This window comes from Meleagris gallopavo, chromosome 3 (assembly GCF_000146605.3).
Source record: "Meleagris gallopavo isolate NT-WF06-2002-E0010 breed Aviagen turkey brand Nicholas breeding stock chromosome 3, Turkey_5.1, whole genome shotgun sequence".
NCBI lineage: Eukaryota > Metazoa > Chordata > Aves > Galliformes > Phasianidae > Meleagris > Meleagris gallopavo.
Genome location: NC_015013.2, coordinates 27,128,459 through 27,147,433, shown reverse-complemented (window position 1 = coordinate 27,147,433; position 18,975 = coordinate 27,128,459). Strand labels below are relative to the sequence as shown.

Genomic DNA, 18,975 nt, shown 5'->3' with positions numbered 1-18,975 from the left:
AGGGAGTTATTTTAAAAGTGCAGGAGCTGACCATCACTAAGTCACGCAAGACAAGTTGACGGGCAAGGAGGCCGGTCAGGCTGAACAGAGGCCTTTGGCTGGAACGCGGGAACAAAAGTAAAGTTTATGGTATTTGGAAGAATGGGCAAGCAACTTATGACCATTACGAGTACGTAGTGCAGCCATTCAGGGAGAAAATTAGAAAAGCCAAGGCCCAGCTAGAACGGAGCTTGGCCGCTAAGTTGGATCCTGGGTTGCCTTCCAAATAGCGTGGCCAGCAGGTCAAGGGAGGTGATCCTCCCCCTCTCCGCTGCCCTGGTGAAGCCGCATCTAGAGTCCTGTCCTGGGCTCCTCAGCTCAAGAAAGACAGGAACTTCTAGAGGGGGTGCAGCGGAGTGCTACAGTGATGAGTAGGGGCTGGAGCACCTCCCTTATGGGGAAAGGCTGAGAGGACTGAGACTGTTCAGCCTGGAGAAAAGAAGGCTGAGAGGGAGTCTTATCAATGCTTATAAATATCCAATGGGCAGTAGTTGAGTGGGTGGGGCCTGGGTCTTTTTGCTGGTGCTCAGTTACAGAATTAAGGGGCAATGGGCACACATAGAACACAGGATATTCCATGCGAACATGGGGAAATATTTCTTGACTGTGAAGGTATCGGAGCAGTGGATCAGCTGCCCAGAGAGAGTGGAGATTCTCCTTTTTGGGGGATTTTCAAAGCCTGCCTGAATGCTTTTGTAGGCAGCTCACTACAGGGAGCCTGCTTTAGCAGGGGTTTGGACTAGAAGACTCTCTTGCAACCCAAGGCATTATGTTTTACTGTGAAATGAAGTGGGCGATAAATTACACTTGGATAGTATTTTCTAGCTTATATTTTAGGTGTTACTAGGAACTATTGCAATACTTGAGTACTGCTCACCAGTCCCTTATGAAGTTAATTTCCCCTCCTCTCTAGCTGGTGAAGACACACGCTCCTAAAGACTTCCATTTCACTCACCTTTTGATGCATCTTTCACAGAGATGGAAGAATCTCTGTTTTTAGTAATCAGAGAAATAGCTGTGGAATTGATGTTCTCTCTCCCTTGTTCATTCTCACATAGTCTGTCCAACTGCCATCAAGACTAAAGGAAAGTAAATGTAAGATTCTGTCAACAATAACTTTATGCTGAGAATGGTTAAAACCAATGGCCAAGTCATATCGTGAAAATGTACAGCTTACAGTGCCTTTCAGTGACTGCTACATACATCCTATTTTGAAGTGTTTTAAATTTAGTTAGACCTCTTTAGCATTTAATTTGTTCCATTACACTTCTCTTTTTCTCTGAATTTCTGCAATATATTGATGCATTCTGTGTAACTTTTATATGCTCAGTTTTTGTGTCAGTGAAGTACTCTCATAATCATGTCCAAAAACCAAAACAGAAGTGAGGCAAGCAGTGAGGATTAGAGTTTTTTTAAAAAGTCCCTGACTACACAATTCGTCATGGAAGGAAACAAGTTAATAATGACAGAATGGGTGGGTAGAAGACTATGTGGTTTGTGAAAACAGCTGGCTAAATAAGGCAGAAAATCACTCAAGGCTTAAAAAGTTTGCCTCAAAATAGTTAAAATGAATTGCTTCAACATGCCCTTGATTTCTCTTAGAAAACCACATTGCAGAGAAGGTAAATGTGCCTGAGAAGGCATTATATTCTTTTATGCACACGTTTGCAAACAAAATCTTAGAACTGCAGTCCTTGTAGGGCTAAGGGAGCAGGAACTGAAGCAGCAATGCAAATGTGGAATCTTAGGGCATGGTAGAAATGGAGGAGATGCTTGATGAGCAAACAAGATGGAAGTATGTAGACTAACTGGGAGAAGAACTCCTTGAGAGTAGCCATACTGAGAAGGACTGGTGGATGAAAAACTTAACATGTGCCAGCAGTGCGTGTTTGCAGTCTGGAATGTCAATGGTATCCTGGGTGCCATTAGAAAAGGGTGGCCAGCAGGGACTGGGAAGTGATTGTCCCATTCTTATTTGCCTTCGTGAGGCCCCACCTGGAGTACTGCATCCAACTCTGGGGCCCCAACTCAAGAAAGATGTGGAGCTTTTGGAGAGGGTCCAGAGGAGGGCCACGATAATGATCCAAGGGCTGAAGCACCTCTTCTATGAAGACAGGCTGAAGGAGCTGGCCTTGTTCAGCGTGGAAAAGAGAAGGATGTGGAGAGACCTCATTGCGGCCTTCCAATATTTAAAGGCAGTTTATGAACATGAAGAAAATAAACTTTTAATGCAGATAGATAGTGATAGGATAAGGGGGGATGTTTTTATATTAATGGAGAGGATATTTAGATTAGGTGTCAGGGGGATGCTTTTTACTGTGAGAGTGGTGAGGCGCTGGAACAGGTTGCCCGTAGGGGTTGTGGATGCCCTGTCCCTGGAGGTGTTCAAAGCCAGCTTGGATGGGGGCCTGGGCAATCTGATCTAGTACTTGATCAATCAGCTGGCAAACCTGCCTGTGGCAGGAGGATTAGAACTTTATAATCCTTGAGGTCCCTTCCACCCAAGCCATTCTATGGTGGGATGATGTGGGGTCTGGCTTTGTTCTGGGACTGGAGGGAGTCATGTTCTAAGTCGGCCTATCTGCCTCCCAGTGTGAACCTCTGGACATAGTTGTGTGGATAACTTTGTAAACACAACTGCTGAACTTAAAGTTGGTGGAGACATGGTCTGCTTGGCCATTGGCTCTTTTTATTCAGTGTGGTGTTGGCCTCTAGTTTGTTTACACTTGAGGCTCAGTGAGCAGTTGAGAAGTCACTTATCCTCCCACTCTAACTAAATGCCTGTGGAGGGCCACAGAATGCTTTCAGCTTTCTTTTTCCTCCTTACTGAGAAAGAATGTCTGATAAAGCTAATGAACATTGTGCTACACATGTTTAATTATTAACTAAAAAGTTCAGGATAAACTCAGTAGCAGTGAAGACCAGGTAGAAAGCAATTTCTTGAGATTAAAATTCTTTAGCTGCATACTGTGAGGTGTTCTTAAAAGGACAAGAGTATAAGGAAACTACAGAAAATATCCATTTCCAAAGTATCTGGAAAAGGAGCAAAGTCTTCAAACAGGTAAGGATAAACTTACTAATGTTTGAAAGTGAAGATACCTCTGTACTTTCACCAAGTAATCCAATCTGATAAACCTGCATAATCTGTTAAGTATTAAGCTTGTGAATATTTACAAATGCAACATATTATACTAAAGTTATTTCTGTTTTGACATCTTTTTAAGACAATCTTGTTGAAATCTCATAAAGTTGTTGAGAGCTCATAAAGTATTTTAGAATAAAAATTTTGAGTTTAAAATTTTTAAGAGAATCATTTTTACCTGCTTCTAAACATGGACTTGAATGTACTGCTTGTGAGGTGAAGCATTCTGGTGGGACATCAATACCTTTGCATGCTGGCATACTGGACAAAAAAAGGGCAATCTCAGCTGATAAGAGAATTCTATTAACCTGTTCAAATTTGGTTGGAAAAGATCTCATTTGTTTGAAAACTCAGTTCTTCATTTTCTATAGCTTGGTTTCATTGTAAATGTGTGAGATTGGGCTTCTCTTCCTACTGGATTCCTTTTATGGCACAGGCAGTGGAGTTATCCTCATAGAATTGCTCAGGTTGGAAAAGACCTTAAAAATCATGAAGTCCAACCGCAACCTAACCATACTACCCTAACTTTAACAGCCCTCTGCTGAATCATGTCCCTGAGCACCACATCCACACGAATTTTAAACACACCCAGGGATGGTGACTCAACCATCTCCCTGGGGAGCCTATTCCCTATTCGTGCTTAACAACCCTTTCTGTAAAAAAGTTTTTCCGGATATCCAACCTAAACCTCCCCTAGCATAACTTGAGGCCATTTCCCCCTCGTCCTGTCACCTGTTTCCAGTGAGAAGAGACCAGCCCCGCTCTCGCTGCAATCACTTTCCAGGTAACTGAAGAGCAATAAGGTCTCCCTTCAGCCTCCCCTTCCCCAGAATAAACAGCCCCAGTTCCTTCAGTCTCTCCTCGTAGGGCACATTTTCTGAGCCCCTCAAAACCTTATTGCCCTTCTTTGGACCTGCTCCAGCACCTCAGTGTTCATTCTGTACTGAGGTGCCCAAAACTGAACATAGTACTCGAGCTGAGGCCTCACCAGTGCTGAGTACAGGGCAGGATTACTTCCTTTGTCCTGCTCATCACACCATTCCTGATAGAAGCCAGGATGCCATTGGTCTCATATAATGACATTACACGTTATGTGTGGTAAAATGTAGAATAGCTTCAACAGAGAAGTTACTTGAACACTGTGGATTTCAGAGAGGAAGAAGATAATGGAATAAGAACTACAGTTCAGAGACATGGCTGGAAAAAGGAAAGGGGAATAAAATATTTCTGTTGATGTCAAAAAAGGGAAAAACAACAGATACCACAATGAAAACTTGATTAAAAGTTTTCAAAAAAAATACTGTGATAAGTGATGAAAGTTTTTTCAGAAAAGCATGCTGAATGTCTGCCATACAAAGTGTGTATCTCCCACGACTAATGTGAATGAAAAGTAAAACAAGGAAACTGGAATGTCTGCAGTGAAAATAGGAGTTTTAATGAGCTCAGGGTGGCGAACTGTAATAGTCAGTTTCCCTCTTTACCAGTCACCTGGCTTCTGTCACGGAGAAAGATGTAAGAACAGAGGATGTGGGGCTAGCTTGACCTTATGAGAGAACTGAAGGTACAGTAGTAGCAAGAAGCTGGAACGCTTATGACCTTAGGAGAAGACTATTGTTAGCCTGTCAGTATTTCAAGTCAACCTTATCAAATACAGGTTTTTGACATTCTTATGTTTCAGAAAATTCTTTTTATTTTATTCCAAGTACCTGTCTGCTTGCTAGGGTAGTGTCAAGCACTGATGTGAGTAATACTGTTGTGCAGGCTGAAGTATGTCAACCTCTTAAAATGCACAGAAGGATGCTGCATAAGGAAAGGAATAATCTCATCTGGTGGATAGGGGATGTAAAGTAACCAACTAAATTTGATGGAGAAACTATCCTAGAAAAAAACTGCTGTATCAGTAAAAATAGTAATGCACTGGAACATATTGATTAGGAAAGCTACAAATTTGGTGTCAGAATACTGCTACCATGAGGTTGCTAATAATGCCTCCCTGCGTTTTACCCTCAAAGTTGTCCTGTGAACAAACTGTTTAATTTAAATGAAAAAAATCACAGTGTTGAAACTTTCTTTTCTCTGACACATGGCAGAGTGCACATACAGATATATGAAATAACACAAATATTCCCATAAGACATGGCAAGCATCATTATTATGACTACTCAGTCATGTGTAAAAGAGATTGGAAATTTCAGAAATACCATATGTGGCACTTTCTGCTTTTAGAAGCAATCCAAGTGCAGAAAATTAGAAACAGTCTAACTACTCCTAGAACCTATTGTCTGCATTTCCAGGTGATTAATGCACATTAGGACAGGGTGAAAGCAGCCCAGGAAGTTGGCTGGCATACACCTTTTCCCTTCATCCAATATCATAAAGGAATTGGCCTTTGCAATATGGTTCATACCGACCTTTTCTGTACTATTCTATACTATTTTAAAGGGAGAAAGGATAAATGCAAAGGATTTAGGATGAGATGGCATTTCTATAATGATGTCCTGTGGGTGCATTATCTTACACGTTCAGAGGCTTTTTTCTTTGTATCTCACTCTGATTTGTACATTTCTTTGTGCAATTTTTTAAAAGTTGGACAGTTTTCCATGAAGAAGTACATCTGCCTTCCAGCAGTTTCAAATTGCTCATGCTACGTTTGATATCCTTATATATATCTGCAACCCCATCAGAATCTTGCTGAGTTTTTGACTGCTGTGCTTCCTGTGGTAATTATTTATTTTTTCTGCAGTTTTAACCGCACATCGTGGGAAAAACTGTTTCCTTCTATTTTTAATCTGCTATCTTTTAATTGCACTGAGCAGTCCTTCTTGGGCTTTTGAAATTTGAAAAACATAAGTTCTTTATATTTTCCCTTTAGTCTTTTCTTCCTTCTACTTTCCTTGTCTTACTCCTGTTGTTCCAGGCCTGCACATACGAATTTTCCCCCAAGCAGAGGATTGCCTTTGAGGAGAAATCCTTCCTTACACTTCAGGAGAGCCATGATGAAAGTGAAAATCATAGAATCATAGAAATTGGATCATCTCTAAGAATCATCTAGTCTAGTCATCAAGCTGTCACCACCATGCCCACTAACCATGTCCCTCAGGGTCACACCTACCCTTCTATTGCATATCTCTGGGGATGGTGATTCCACCACCTCTCTGGGCAGCCTGTTCCAATGCCTAACAAGTTTTTCTGAGAATTAATTTTTCTTAATATCCAACTTGAACCTCCCTGGAACAACTTAAGGGCACAACCTCTCACTAGTAACCTGGGAGAAGAGGCTGACCCCTGCCTCACAATAACCTCCTTTCAGGGAGCTATAGAGAGCAATTAGTGTCTCACCTGAGCCTTCTTTTCTTCAAACTAAACAATCCCAGTTCTCTCAGCTGCTCCTGTAAGACTTGAGCTCCAGATCAGCTTCATTGCCCTTCTCTGGACACACTCCAGGGCCATGTTGAGTTCACTATCTCTGATACTAACCAGGATGCCATTGGACTTCTTGGCCACCTGGGCATGCTGCTGGCTCATTTTCAGCTGGCTGTCAATTAATAACTCCAATCTGAGAATATACTGAATATGAACATACTAGAATCATACAGCAATAGATCAAAAGTCACTAGAATGTTTTTTATATAATTCACCAACTTGTTCTTATTGCATCCTGAGCTCTTACTATTCTTGATCATACTGTCAATCAAATGGAAGTTTTCATTAAATGATGCCACCAAGATTGCTTAGGCTGAGTCATTATTTTGACCCTTAAGATTTTTCTTCCTCTGTATGCTTTGTTACTTCAGAATTAATTTTACTGAGCTTCCTGAGACTGTACTGGCCATTCAATGTGTAACATTCCTAGCTGTCCTCCATGGTTCCTGTGCTGCATCTCTAATAGGAAAAACAGAAAGAGCTGGACATTATGTCCTTTCACTACAAGCTTTTGTATGTTTAATAAAAGATGTTTACTAAGAAGTACAAACATAATGTGGCTTTCATGTATTCTAGGGAGCGGAGGTGCCTGACCTCCTTAACCAGGACAGTGATTGAGATGGAAAATGCAAGGAGTGGGCTAGGAGAAATACAAACTTGTTTTGTAGTGACAGATCAGAGACAGGAGGTGAGAAGTAAGCCTCAAGAGAGAACTTGTGGGCATTTTTCCCCGTGGTTATTAACATCTACTTAAGGTGCTCCATAAAATGGTAATATTTTCTGCCCAAACATCAAGGACCAGTTAGTTTTTCAGAATTTGCTAAGGAAGTGGAAGCACTCAATGAACAAAACAATCGATCTCTGGACAAAAAAAAGAAGACTAGAGAACATTTTTTGAAAAGTAGAAACTAGAAAGCTGTTAGCAGTGTTTCTGTTAAATGTGAAAAGCGTGCTAATTATGGCCTGAATTTGGTTTTAAAAACCTCTTATCACTAGGTTTCCTAAATAATGTATAATGAAAGTTTAATGTTACAGTGCAGACTCAGAAAAAGCCTTTTAGAGGATTTTAGAGATACAGCTTGGAAATCTGCACCGCTCTAATTGATGCTGTTCACTATTAAGAACCAAACATAAATTAGGGTATGAGTCAAACTTGATTATACATGTAGATATAGAATTATCATTCCCAGAAATTTAAATCCTCAAATCAAGTAATTTTTTAATTTTCACTCATTCCTCTTAATAAACCTATTCAGTCAATTGATTCAGACTAACCAATTAAGTCATGAAAGCATTTGGAAAGCTTTGTAAACACCAACAAGAGAAGTGTAGCTTTTTGGAAAGCATATGCTCAAACAGAAGGCACTTCACATCAGCATCAACCAGACATCAGTGTGTTGTTAACCCTCTCTGGGCTGAAACATGGACACAAGGCACAGTGCAGTGCCAACTCAACTTACAGCAAATAAGTTTATGGATTTTGATACTGGATAAACACAGTCCTGTGGAAGGCAAAAAATATGCAGCTGTGCTTTCTGTCTTCATAAAGGAGTTTGAGAATAGGCTTTAAGACTGTAAAAAAAGTCATCAATTTTTTGGCATATTTGCCATTCCATTTTCAATTGTTATAAATACATTGCCTGCAAATGTTTAAATGCAATATATAGAGCTGCAATCCAAAATCTGATTATGCCTCTTACCAGACTTGTTTAAGCCTTCTCTTACCAGAGAGAAATATCCCTCACCGCACAGCCATGCCTTATCCATGTCACAGCTGTTGGCAGTACATACAACTACGAACAACTGTTTTCAAGGGTGAAGCACAGGAAGAGTTTTTTCATCCAAAAATTCTGAGGAACACCTTGAGAGCTCACTGAGAATGGCAACCACTGCCATCAAACCTACCTGGTGCATTAGTTTCATAACAACAAGGTCACATCTCCTACTCGTTTTATGGTTTTATTGCTTTCGTTTCCATATGTTTTAATAAAAAAATATTAAAAATTAAAATAATTTTTGTTATTTATAATACACATTAAGTATATTATATATTTTATGAGTGCTGCTCCAAAAGCAATACTTTTTGTTTTATGATGTTGGCCCATAACATCAGAGATGAATATTGGTAGTGTGGCAATAGAGGCTGAACCTTATCACTGGAATTCTATTACATGTTGTTGCTGTGTGACAGATGAGAGCAGAGGGACAGTCTGACAGAATGGCATTTGACATGAAAGTACTGGTGAAGCAAAGATGTGCCATTGAATTCCTCCATGTGAAAAAATTGCACCCACTGACATTCATCAATGCTTGCTAAACAGTTGTGGAGATGAAACAGCAGATGTGAGAACAGTGAGGCCACAGGTGGTGTGTCAGCAGTGGAAACAGCAACAGTGGGTCACCTCCACTGGTGCAGACTGTTGTAAGTGTGGAATGCAGGCTCTTGTTCACCACTGGCAAAAATGCGTAACTACTGGTTGTGACTGTGTTGAAAAAGAATGTTTCGTAGCTGAGAATTTCCTCTATAAGTACTATTGTACTCTCTGTATTGTCTGTAGTTCCTATGGAAATATTTAGGAGGCATTACTTTCGAAGCAAAGTCATAGATGTGGGCCTAGACAATTCATCTTCGCTCAGCATGGCCCAGGCAAGCCAAAAGGCTGGACACCCATGAGCTAGCAGAAGGGCCCTGCAGTGATCCTGAGTTTCACCGCTGTCCTGTGGCCTGAGCCAGAGGGAAAGCAGCCAGCTCTAACGGGATGAACACATACATCCTAACTGGATGAATACATCCTCTTGTGTTTTTTCTTCCTTTCAGTTTTTTAGTGTTTTAATCATTTTTCTTATAGCATAATCTTCTCTTCCCTCAGTATTCTTTTTCCTCCAAGGAAATTTATATTTAATGTTGGCATCTGTTCCCAGAATCTTTCTTTTTATCACAACATACTAGAATTTATTTAATTATTTAGTAACACCTTCCTTGTCATGTTTGCTGAGGATAATGACATGCAACTGTACAGCCTTCACTCAGGTGGGTATGTTAACACATGTTTATAGACGTTAAGTTCTTCTTACAAGATCTTTCCAGTCTCTCAGAAGTCCTTTATGTGCTAGTTGCGAACATGGCAGGTGCCTCATGCTCTTGTCTCCTGTTTTCTGTTGCCTTGCACATGCCAAAAATATTTTCTGGCTAGGAAGGCTCATCTTCTCCTCACATGCCTGCCTTGCCAGGTTTTAAATTGGCCCATATTCAAACATTATCTTTAGATACCTGGCAAAGAGGTACATATATGTCAATTACTGATGTCCACAGCTTTCAGACCGCCTGCTGGGTAGGTGCCTTACTATGCTAGGTTACTGAACATAATGAGTAAATTAAGAAAATAAAACCCACAATCTTACAAAAGTGATTTGTGCTAATAGCAGTTAAGATACAAAATCAAATACATTATTATGATGGTATGCAAGAATAAAAATTCTCTGTAGCTGCAGGAGCAGCTGAACTGATTACAAGACTCATCTTAGGATTACCTGCCCTAGGGCACACAATGTCTATGCGAATCCATACTCTGGTTTGCTCTTACATCTGCTTCCACAAACTTCTTTTAAAGTTTACTGATGAGTATTTTTATTTTTCATCCTATGAGTATTCTCCTGGCTTTGGTTGAGTTCTTTTTTAGTGCTGTCCAGCCAGCTTGCTGTGACTTTGAGAGTTACAAAGAAAATTACATTTAAACTTTCTGAAGGCAAGCAAGCTTCACAGAATCTGTCTGGGACTTAAAACACAAAGAAAGTCTGGACATCTGAGCTCTAAGGTAATGTTGCCCAACTGCACCTGGCCCATTTTGTTCTTTATCTCAGAGAATCTGTTCAGATCAGGAAGGATAAAAACATACTTTCTTTCTACACAGCTATGCAAATGGAATTTAATTAACAAATATAAAGCCTGATATATGATTGTACAGGTTAATAATTGTCCATTTTTTTGTAATTGATTTTTTCAAGGACATGACAATGAGAAACAAATGTATTTTTACCCGTTTAATCATCCTTTAAAAAAAAAACAACAACTCTTTTTTTTTACATTACAACAATGCACTACATTAACAGTTGGTTTGCTCAGCCCACTAATTACTTAAGTATATGTTAGTTCTGAAGTGACTTGAAGATTGAGTAATGAAACACTCATTTGCTATTATTGTGGCTTCCTTGCATTTCCCTCAAGAGTTAGAAACGTAGAATCATAGAATGGTTTGGTTTGCAAAGGACCTTAAAGCCCACCCATCCCCAACCCCATGCCATGGGCAGGGCTGCACCGGGCCCAATCCAACCTGGCCTTGAGTGCCTCTAGGAATGGGGCACCACAGCTCCTCTGTGCAGCTGTGCCATGGCCTCACTGCCTTCTGAGTGAAGAACTGCCTCCAAACATCTAACCTAAATCTCCTCTTTTAGTCTAAAACCATTCCTTCTAGTCCTGTCTGCCTGTGTAAAAAGTCATTTTCCTTCCTGTTTATAAGCTCACTTTAAGTACTGGTAGGCTGCAATGAGGTCTCCCCTGAGCATTCTCCAGGCTGAACAAGCCCAAATCCAGCTCCTTCAGCCTTTCTTCACAGGAGAGGAGTTTCAGCTCTCCAATCATCATCGTCGTAAGTAACAACAGATAAAAAAGACTCAGTCTTTTTGCTGCATTTTTTTTTTTTTCCTTATTGCAGTGTTTCCTTTGGATAACATTTTTTGAATTTTTTCAAGAGCAGATTTCTTATCCATTTTCATAATTTTTTTTTTTAAATGCATTGTACCATGCTGAAACAACAGTTTTGAATGGAATATGCCTTATGAATAGTTATTTTAAGGACTCATAAATTTGGAAGAAATATCATAACCAATAATAGGAGTTGGGTATTAAGGGTGTGGCAGAAAGGGAAGCCAGTTTTATTAAGCTTATAAGGTAAGAAACTGTATTACAGATCGGTAAGTGCTATTTGCAGGCACCTTCTTTGCCACCTGTTATTTTCTACCCAGTTGTTGAGCATTAAAAGACTGGTTTCAGTTATCTCAGTTAAGCTAGAAAATTAACTCTTTGATATTTTATTGTTCTTAAAACTCAAAACTAATTTTAACATTTGGCAAGTTTGTGCTGGGCCTATTTCTTGTTTGTACTGTATTACTGGGAAAAACAGATTCACAGACTTTGATTTATCATTCTTGTTCTCGGGACAAAGTTTAGCCTCCACCTCCTCATTAAAGATATATATATGTCCATCTATATGATGGAGGCTGTTTGCTACAGATTGTTCTTACATATTTATTTGGTGGATGAAATGCAAAAACAAAAACAAAAACAAAGTTAATCAGTATTCTGAGGTGTTGAGCATCATTAAGTATATCATGTCTAACATAACTGAGATTGCCACCAAGTACTGATTTCTCACCAGACTGTCTTTCAGAGAACTATGGAGAAAGTCAGACTGTGTAAACTCAGGTTGTTTCTCAATTAGTATCATTGATGGCAGTACACAAAGGATCAAAATCTATGCCTCTGATCAGAGACAAACTTTGCCAGAGTATGGGTGGGCAGGTGTTGCCACTTTAACCTGACCCAGATTGATACCACCTGGATTCTAGCTGGAGTTGGAGCCAAATGCGGAAAGAAAGAAAGAAAAATAAGCTAAAAGAGAGCCCTTTCTAGCAAAACACTTCATGGAAGCTGCTCCTGAGGGCTTACCAGAATTGCACAACTTAGGGCAAAGACTTGCTCCTGTACTTGAAAACAAGAACTTGATCCGTTTCTGGGCAAAAAGGTAATAAATGAATAGGACAATCCTTCTTGTTTAACTGGCTGTCTCCTCCAGTCACATGTAAATCCTGCTTAAATAATCACAGGTGTTCAATATAGCAGTACTGTAAAGAGAGCAGATGGTAGGCAGTTCTGACTGGAGATGTGGCTAGCTGTGCTGTGGTGAAGCTACCTGCAACCCCTTAAGCTGTTATCTTCTCTGGCTGTTTGTTTTGCCTCCTAGCTAGAAATGATTGCCCTTCTTACAGTGCTCGCAAGATAATGTGTGAATATTTGGAGGCTCTGATGGAAAGCCTCATGTTTTACTCTAAATGCAACCCCCTAAGCAAAAATCACAAATTATAGTCAAGCAGTTGAGACATGTACATGTTTTACTGCCACCTCTGAAAAAGAGACCATAACCCATCACAGAAGGTACTGTTACTTTCTCATTGCTTCGGCTCTGAACCTGCCCAGGACCAGAGATCTGTGGCTGTGAAAGATTCAGCTGTTCAGAGCCATGAGTCTGTTATGTGTGAAGTAATTTGTCTTTCTTGGAGAAAGTTTAAGTCCATGCATTTGGTAACTTTAATTTTTGTGTATGCGTTAAGCATAAATCCTTAATAATAATTAAGTTGGCAATCCTTAATAAGCAAGTTGTCACTGGTCTTCTCTAGAAGACCAATGTTCTTGTTGGCACAGGGCTGAGGTGGAGTCAAAGACACCTTTGCAACAAAGTGTCAGGGAAGAAGGGCAAGGAACGCCAGTATGGTCCCTTGCCATGGTACTTGCTGTAGTTTCAGGGAGGTGAGATTCCAATGTTGTTCTTGTCCCATAAGGAATGACTGGAGGCTTATACTTATGACAAATGCTCTTCCAGTATTACTGAACGAAGTGCATAGTGGTACGTAGTCCTTATGACAATGAATTAATCACAGGCGGTGACAAAATGCCTTTTGGACCAAGCATCGTTCAAGGCCAGGTTGGAAGGGGCTCTGAACAGCCTGGCAACCCTACACATGTGAGAGAGTTGGAACTGGGTAGTCTTTAAGGTTCCTTCCAACCCAAGCTGTTCTGTGTTTCACTGTGATCTTTGATATCTTTATGTGAGCAGAACAAACCGCCTACATAAGAGCAAGCACCGCATTATAATCCTTTTGTGTCTCAAGCCATTTTGATCCTCATGCCTCATCTAGTTCCATCTTCAGTGGACTATTTAGTTCATAAACCTGTTGCTATAGCATGCTTTTCTGACCTGAAGTTTTACTAGGCTCACAGTACTTTAGGAAGTTCTTTCTGTTATCACTGTATAGCTGGATAAATGCCCCAGCAGTGCCTGCATCCCTAGGTTAAACACATCCCAGCTTATGGCACAAACTATTCCTATCTTTGTACTGGAAGAACATGTATGCTGTGATTGCAGCCTGTGACTCTTCACAGCCTGTCAGCTTTCCTATTGACACTTCTTCAGTTTGTGACATCTTCTCTCTTTTCTTTAGGCTTGCTTCCATAAGACTAAAATGCTTAGCTTGCCTTGAGCCAGAAAGTGTATATTAAATCCTCTGACGCTATGCATTTGAGTCTGTGTCCACATTCAGTGTTCACTTTGTTAGCAGTTCCTTTTTATCCATCTTTGGTTTACCTTCACACGTTCACACAGTAATACAGAACCAAATAGGGAAAACAAGTCACATAAAATATTCATGAAAGATAAGACACTTTCCCAGTTTGTCAGTTCTGTCTGAGATTCATCTCCTGGCTAATCTGTTGCAAAGTCTACTTATGTTCTGCTGGAGATTTAGTTTTTATCCTCGTACAATGCAAGTAATCCATCTATTTGTGTCTGAAAGCTTTATTTAATTTACTCTCTTCCAAAGGAAGTCAATCCACTGCTTTTGTTTTTGTTTTTTCCCCCCAAAAATTTAGTTGCACATTTCTGCTAAAATATTCACTTGTTTCATCTTTGTGACTCATGCAAGTTTGGACCTTGTTTATGGAATATATAAGAACATATGGTAGATATGAGTGATTCTTAACTTTTCTTTCTTTCCTTTTCCTTGCCGTAGATAATTTTCCATTACCAGTATTGTGGAAGAGGGGCCACTACCTGGCCAAAAAAGCCAGATAATCACAGGGTTCTGCTACTATTTCTTTTGGAGAAGCAATAAGGAAGCAGGAAAAAAGGCCTGCAGCCTCCAGACATCATCTTCAATCTACAGATCTGCTGTAAATCATGCACTCCATTTGACACCAAATGGAGAAAACAAGAAAAAGCTTAATGGTAATATACAATTCCTTCAAGTTATTTATTTTCTCAGTATCTGAGACATTGGTGATACCTGTGTTGATTTGAAGTCATTCACATCATAGCTCAGAACACGTTTGTTCAAATAATATTAGACTTGGTCATCTACAGCACAAACACATTATGCCCAAATGTAGTCACACCAAGGGGATAACATGAAATGTATAGTGCTATTAATCATAAGTGAGGGGAAAACAAAGCTGTGAGTAACCTAATTATAGCTGGTCTGAAGGGTTAGGAAAACCGCCTTTCAATTTTTAACCTGCATTATGTAGCAATGGAAGAGATGAAAAATATTGGGAAGTGGGTACAAGCTATTTAGCTGCCACAGCTTTGATGCATGCCTGGTTCTCAGACTGCCACATGGGACTGCAAAGTGACTGATAACACATTGTATCCTCTTCAGTACAGAGCTGGAGCCTCCTGTTCAAACATGTTATCTTTCCCCGTCGTTTGCAAACCAAAGAGTTCAGCAAAGATGTTAAAATGGTGTTGAGTTGGTACTGTCATTACATGGGCAAGTATCAGTATATGTCATCAGGGTGACAAATTTCTATGTGAAAAAACATGTTGGAGCCCATATTCTGTTAGCTCTTCTGAGTAATATGATCTGTTGGTTGCTCACCAACACATCTTGGCCTTTACACCTTTCAGGATCATCTCATACACAGATATCTTGAATTTTTAATCAGTTTTGCAATAAAGGGAAGTTCCCTTTTCTCCATGTTTCAGCAGTAAGAAAAGCTCTCTTTGAACAGTGCAGACCACACAAAGGTCTGGAACAAATGTGCAGGGCCACAGCATACACCTGCTGTACTGGACCTACAAGGCGAGGGTTTGATAGCAGGGTGTTGCAGGGAGGCCTCTGCTTGCAGAGCCCGGCGCTGCCCCGTGTCAGACTAGAGCAGCTCCGGCTGCTCCTCACGGGACCCATCACTCCAACAGCTGTACCGCGAGCGGTGCTTTGTGTGTGCCTCGGAGGGAGAGGAGCTAAGGAAGGGAAACGCGGTGGATGCGGCCTGAACGAGGCACAGCCCGCGGATACCCCCGCCGGAGCGGCCCGGGGCCGGAGCTGCAGCCCGTGGGAAGCACAGGCAGAGCAGTTCGGAATAGAGCTGGGAGGGAGGGAGCCCCGTGGAGATGGAGCAGAGAGTGACCAGGGAGGAGCGGCAGAGACTGAACATTATGGACTGATCGCAGCCTGGACTCCCTGTTCCCCTGCACTGCGCTATTCAGGGAGAGAAAGTAGATGAAAGTGGGTAGAGAGGAAGGAGTTCCTCGTTTTTAGTTCTCACTGCTCCAGTCTGTTAGAAGTAGGCAGTAAATTACATTAGTCTCCCTATGCTGTTTTGCCCATGACAGCAAATAACGGGTGGTCTCCTCGTCCTTATCTCAACCATTGTGTTTTCTCCCTTTTTTTTTTTGAGGAAGTGAAAGAGCAGTGTGGTGGAGCTCAGCTATCAGTATGGAATGGCCTTTGTTTTGCCCATTAAAGAAAAATTCTGTTTTTGTGTATTACCGAGAGTTGATAAGGAGAATTAGGAAAAGTAGTATTAACCAGAAGAATTATTAAACTTACAGAGAGAGACTTGGGAAATACCTTTTAGAAGGTCATTTATTTCCCTTTTTTCACCTTCTCTGCTGTACCTCTCACATTGTATTTCCTGTTTCTTCCTGAGGAATTAAATAAATATATTTTTCTTAGAAAATGTAAGTATTCTGTGGTCACAGGAACTTTTAAGGCATATAACAGTTACAGCAGAAAGATAAAAACACATCAGATTGCTCTGAGGTGTTGGTTCAGCAAAGTGTTTGGGAGCAGTGTTAATGGTAGATTCACTTTTTAATATCCTTTGGAATTTATTTACTTTTGCAAGCCGTTTAGATGAAGCATCAAAACTAATGTGAGTTATCTTTGTGCTCAGTCGACAACTTGTTTCTGCTTCCCTTAGGTTTGTACAATGTATTTTGAATTTTCAGCCTCTTCACCTGGATGCAGGGAGAAAGGAAAACAATAATAGAGAATATCTCCAAAGCACTTTTATTCTGGTGAGTTTCACATTTGTCCAGGCCATAACCCTACTCACTCAGGGGTCGGTTTGCAGTGGAAAACATAGAGCCAGATGCAAGTGACAGTGGGATTTCTTGATGCTTGCAAGGTGATGTGCTCATCATATAGCAGGCACAACCCGAGAACTGAAAATGCAGGACTGATCACAGCAAATGTCAGGAACAAGCATGATGAATCCTTCAAGCCCATCCACAGATTTTAGGTTACTTTTTTTATTCTGATTAGGCTCTTTCAGAGTGGTGAGTGGTTATAATTGTGTTTATATCACTACAACAGCAAACACAGCCACAAGTGTTTTGAAATACTACACAGTCAAGAGATAACATTTTCTTCCTTTGCAAAAAGCGTGGCTGTAATGTTGGTGTGGAAGCAGTGGCAGTCTTGGAGCTCCTGCAGCCGTACCTGGTTATAAGCTGTTTAAGGCTGTGAGTTGCTGGTAATGCCTTTTTAAAACAAACTTAATAAAAAGCAACAGGCAGCTATCTGGATTCATCTAAAAAAAGAGAGCTCCTCATAAAACTTTCCTTTGAGAACAGAGAAAAAACTTGAAAAATCCCTATAGCTTTTAAGTAGACAGAAGAGAGAAACTGGAAGAAGTTAAATGGGGCATATCGGAGGATTATTGTGACATTGTTAATCGGATATGTTTGCCATTTCGGTGTTGCAGAGAGTTGAGTGGTATTTCAAGCCCACCTGTGCTTTCCTTTCCAAAATAGCTTTTCATACGGGGGCTCAGTGCGCTGCTTCTGCAGCAGCAGCCACAGGAGAGGTAGTACGCAGTGCATGAGGCAGATGAGGAGCGTGTGTGGTCAGACACTTGCAGAGGGAAACACAGATGAGTTCACTCAGCAGTTAACGTAGGTAATGGCTGCTTTTCCCTGAGATCCCACTGCTCTTTGGGCAGCTTTTTTCTCTGTATTTTGGAGGTGTGTGAGGAGGGGAGGGATGCTGCTGCTGAATGTTGAATGCAAAGCACTTGGCTGTGATAGGCTGAAGGGACGAGGGATATCTGCCTATATATACTGGCAGCTGCATCCTCTATGCTCTACAGCTGTCACAGAGGAGCAAAGAGAGGCAGTGAGGAACAGAAGGGGACGAAAGACCTCACCAGCTCCCTGTAAGTATTATTCTTTGTCCTTCAAGCTTCATGGTTATTCAATTCAAGTAAGTATATTTGGATTAGTGTGAGAATTGGTTACTTGGAGCTGAATCTCAGATAATAAACAGCCAGACTATGTTATGTTAGGAATAAGCTGGGATGCCCAGAAAAGTGCTCCCTTTTAATCTAAGTTTACAGAATGTAATGTGCACCTCTTTATTTATGTGTTCTTACATGCTTTATGTTATCTACAAAATTTTGTGTATACTTATGCAGAATCCTGTACAACTAAAAGTTTACAGTTTATTTTTCTAAGCGCACCAGTTCTGAATAACCATGCAGACCATGAAAATTTTCTGCCAAATAGTTTGCATAATAGCATTTTCAAGATACATCCAACGCATGACTTATTAAGGTGAGGTTTTCCTCAGAAGTAATCCTTCCCGGCAATAAAAACTCAAAAGGGAAAATTAACAAGTGGCAGACTGTGCCAGTGAGAGCTCTGAGTAAAAACAGCAACTTCTGATTGGGAAATGAAATTACTAAGTGAATGTAGGGCCTGTAACATATATACCTAATTCTGGCCTTATGCAAAGGTAGGACTACAGAGCATACTCAGTTCCTTTCTACTCTGAGTTAAAAATCATCCTGAAGTCCTTATTCAAGCAATACTCCTACTGCTAGTAGTAGAAATTTAGCTTAACAAAAGCAACAGCCAGAAAAACTTTCCACTAGTTGGGTTCAACAGCACAAAGTCCTCAAGGCTTCAGCAGTGTCAGTATAGCATCCCAAGCCTTTCAGTTACACTGCATTCTGCAACAAACAGTTGGCAGAATAGAATTGGCTTGTCTCTTTTATTGGAAAGATATATAGTTATTACTTTTTTGAGCTAATGCAGCCATCAGTTTAAGGTGCTATTGGTGTCTGTGCATTTCTCCTTTCCCTATTTAACATTAGGGGCTGTTAAAACATTTTATTATACTAGCTTTTTTTTATTTGCTTTGATCAACTGGAGAACAGGTGTCCATAAAATTATATCGGATGTACATCCATCTGCATTTACTTTTTTCCTTTTCTTTTTCTTGCTTCCCCCTCCTCCCCTTTTATTTTTCTTTTCTTT

At 40.5% G+C, this 18,975-nt stretch overlaps 1 protein-coding gene across 2 annotated transcripts in view; it reads left to right on the top strand.

The window, feature by feature from the left end:
• The first annotated feature begins 2,891 nt into the window (after positions 1-2,891).
• DDC (dopa decarboxylase) overlaps positions 2,892-18,975 on the top strand; it is a 67,157-nt gene continuing 51,073 nt past the window's right edge. Inside the window, exons 1-4 of one of the 2 annotated variants that reach the window (XM_031552788.1) lie at positions 2,892-3,100; positions 14,447-14,661; positions 16,638-16,734; positions 17,808-17,873. The gene's annotated coding sequence lies outside the window, so the exon portion shown is untranslated. Of the gene's footprint in view, positions 3,101-14,446; positions 14,662-16,637; positions 16,735-17,798; positions 17,874-18,975 lie in introns of those variants that run through there. The other variant, XM_019613857.2, reaches the window with a different exon arrangement.